Source organism: Anastrepha ludens, chromosome 3 (genome assembly GCF_028408465.1).
Source record: "Anastrepha ludens isolate Willacy chromosome 3, idAnaLude1.1, whole genome shotgun sequence".
Classification (NCBI taxonomy): Eukaryota; Metazoa; Arthropoda; class Insecta; order Diptera; family Tephritidae; genus Anastrepha; species Anastrepha ludens.
The window spans coordinates 112,867,279-112,871,334 of NC_071499.1; positions in this window are offsets into that span (position 1 = coordinate 112,867,279).

Here is a 4,056-nt window from a genome sequence, read left to right on the forward strand (position 1 = left end):
TAGCCTATTGTGCTTGTCCGCTAGCCTGGGAGGCTCTTTCTGAATTTGAATCAGGTTTTTTGTTCCATATGTTTAATGGATTTCGAGTCGCACCACCATCTTGCACATTCGCAGAGAATGAGTCTGGAGTTTCTTTATCCAGTTCTAAACAACTTGTTGCTACTAATTCTAGTTTCTTGAAATGACAACAAAGCCTACAAAGGATCGTGTAATATCCAGTGAGAGTTCGTAAGTCCTCTCTCTTCAGGTTTAAGAGCCTTTTCGATGCTCATCTGGAGGGAAAGAAAAATGTTTAGCCTGCCGCTGTCCTGGACTCTCCATTCCGTGTCTCGTGAATTCTCGGCCTTTCCACTTTGTTCCTCCTTCCTTCTTTTATGTGAGCTGTGGTGAGCCCATGCTGTCAAAATGTGTATTTTTTATAACAATCTCTAGCAGTCCCACTGCGGTAAGAGTCAAGAATGATAAATTACAAGGTTTGGCATTCCGAAACAAAATTGTGAGAGTAACTTCGGCTACCTCGTCATCGGAAATTCGGTAGCAGAATTCTGTCCGCTCACATGTTCACACACTCATCCAATCAGTCGCCGTTTACATGACAACGGAGTAACATGAGTGTATAACCAACACAATCTCAGTTTTTTTTTTTAAAGAACTTTCATAACCCCTATTATTGTCAGCATATCAGCTGATGCCTTTAAACTCGCTGAGAGCCAGCTAACGGTCTGCTGCTGGGTACCCCAGCGTGAACATTCAATGTGGAGTTTTGGGTTTTTTTTATTAAATATAATGCACAACACGTATCAAAAATTAAAATTATATTTTGTTTATTAGATTTCGTGCGTTTCATTCCTAGTATTAAATTTTAAGCAAATATGCTCGAATATAAATTTTCTCGCGCCTGCTGATTCAGTTTTGTGGCAGACCAAAAAATGAGAGCAATGCAGTTCTCTCAGGAGAAAAAAGTTTTCTATGATATTAATTTTGGCCAAAGATAATATCGATCCTAAAAATACCAGCTGAAGGAAAAAGAAGGCAAGAAGACTTAAACACTCACACTTTGACAGCCAAGCACCAATGAGCTGATTATTTTCAAGAATAATTTCTATATACAAATATTTTTCTTCCGAACTACAAACAACCCAAAAACAACGGAAGATATGGCAAGCCCGATTCTCTTGCCACTCTGAATTTACGTAAGGCCTAAACTTAAGAACCTAAAACCTACAGCTTTTTAAGTTTCATAAGTTAAGTTAAGTATTTACTAGACAGTTTGGATAAAATATTAAGTTAAGTACTAAATGTTCTTCTATTTGAACGAGAAAAGAGCAGTAAAACATTTTGACTATTTTTATACCAAGCTGAAGTACAGTTTTGTTTTTAAGAAGGCATATTTTACTTTTCCATTCACCAAAAAGTTGATATCTTTGCATTTCCACATTTTTTAGTTATATCGGAAGAAAAAATCATAAAATTAACATTTTATTATATTCTTTGTTTTGTTTCTGATAAGCGCTGCGGCTTTCTACAAATTTTCAAGAGAACCAAATTTAACGAGATATTTTAATTGAAAAATAAAATTCTTTGTACCTTTACAACACACAAAGAAATGTTCAGAGCTTAAATATTTTTTTTTTTAAAACCTCTTTTTGAGACTTCTTCATACATGTTTAATGGCATCTCAACAAAGGATCTTGCGAATTTCCTTGTGAAAACCAGTAACCGAATAGACAAGTGCTAGATTACAAGAATTTTCCATCCGATGTAAAATTGTGAGAATAACTTTGGCTGGTGCATTATAGAGAACATGATAGCATAATTCTGCCTACTCATTTTACATGTATTATTACGCTCTTCCAATCAGTCGTTATTGTTGCCTGACCAAAAAATGAGAACACTGCCCCGTTTTCAGCAGAAAAAAGTAAGAGCAGATAGCAACGAACGCTGCGTTAATTTTATTAATCCAAGTTTTTGCCGATTACCGGTTCGATCGATGTTGCCCATACTTTTGAGAGCGGGATAGTGGTTCGCGGACGTCTGTATTGTCTTCCGCGTAGGTCGCACTGCCCAATTGAATTATTCTCTTTCTAAGATCGATCTGTAGAACCAATACTTATAAAATTTAGTCGCTGCATTGTATTCATGAAAAATAAAAGGAATGCGAAATAATAGTTGATTATGAGAACTGAGAACGCACTGGTATGAGTATGAGAGGATTCTCCTAAAGAGTATGAAAGTACCAACGAAATGCATATACATATCGCACCCTAAATACAAAAGGGGCACAACTCAAAATTTTCCACACTCGAGCTTGACTTGTTTACAGTAGCACAGAAAACAAACTATGTGACATATCACGCTGAAATTTGCCATGTAAGCTTATAACAGTCCTACCAAAAAACAAAAAATTTATTTTTGCCATATGTCATCCGTGGACCGTTTTATTGATAACGTCTCGTTCATATTTGAGCAGAAGTACATTTTGAGTTGTGACCCTTTTGTATTTAGGGTGCGATATGTACATACATATATGTATGTGCCAATGTTCTATTGATTTATGTACATATGTACATACATATGTATGTTAACGAAGTATGTAATTATATAGCAGGCTCTTAAACTCAGAGTGCTTTTAGAAAAAAGAAGAAGCAATAACGAAACTGTTAACGAAATGCATTAGAAAAAGAAAGAAAAAATCCCAAAATGCCGTAACGAAAATCTATTAAAAATAAAAATACTCCAAATTTATTTTAAGTAAAGCTATTTTTTGTTTTTTGCTTTTCTGTAGCGTATGAAAAAAATATTCTTTTGCGCTTCCGGCGCGTGTTAATGAAAACCGCTTGCTGGTTGTGGAAAAACAAAATATTTTAGAAGACAAAGTTACTTGCCTTCTTTACCATTCTAACAGTTTAAAATAGAAATAATTTAAAACAATTTTTTTATAGATTCTTGTGCACACAATTTGGAATAATTTATTTGCCAAGCATTGTTTGTTTTGTTCTTTTAAAATATGTATCCTCATCTGTATTTATTTACAAATAATTTCAAGTGACCTTACCAAAGCTCATAAATACAGTCACACCTTTGTAAATGTACATACATACATATGTATGCTCGTGTATTTTTCCAGCAAGTCATCTAAACAACAACAAACATAAGTGTATATAAAGCCAAACATACATATGTATGTACGAGTATGTATACACGCTCTCAACAATAACCCTTAATGCTTCACAATCAGCCGCGAGACCAACCTAACCGCTGGAAGTTTTGTTTTTGTTTACAACTCCAAATTTCTGAACATTTTTCCAGCATTCCAATGACCAAAAATATAGCGGCGTGTTAATTTCTGCTTCAATGCCGCCGGTTGTTGGTAAACAAAGTCACAAACAACCCTAAACAGCTGGCGTTCTTCGGTTTTGTGTATTTATGTATGTATGTATGTATGTATGCACGTGTGTATATGTTTATGCGTCGCAAAAGAAGACGAACGTGCGCTAATGCAATGCGTCACAGACATAACAAGCAACAGCTGCTGTTCCACCACTGCTGTTAATTAACAGTACCACTTACATCAATACATATGTTCTATGTATGTAAGTGCATGGCGCTTAGTGGTGGTAGACGACGTCAGCAACAGCGCCACTGAAATCGGCTGAAAAGGTAGCAGCGACGCCTACGTGTAAGATGAGCAGCAACAGTGGCGCTGTTGTTGCCTGTTCACAGTGGCCACCGTAGCTCCACTGGCTCCACCACCTACAGCACGTCTACCAGCGTCATGCACAGCTGCTGCGCAATTTTCTCAATGTAATGTAAATAAATATTTGTCAAAGCCGAAGAAAACTAAACGTGAAAAATACTCGTTTACAAAAGGGCGCATTTTATAACTGCTTGTATTGATACCTAGTCACTGTATGTATGCATGTGTGCTTATGTTTAGCTACAGGATACGCCTGCGCTGGAAAATTACGCAAACAAATGACCCAATGCAAGTTGGACAAGCGATTATCGGTTTTATTTTTATTACTTGCAGTCCTTTAATTATTCCCGCACACTAGT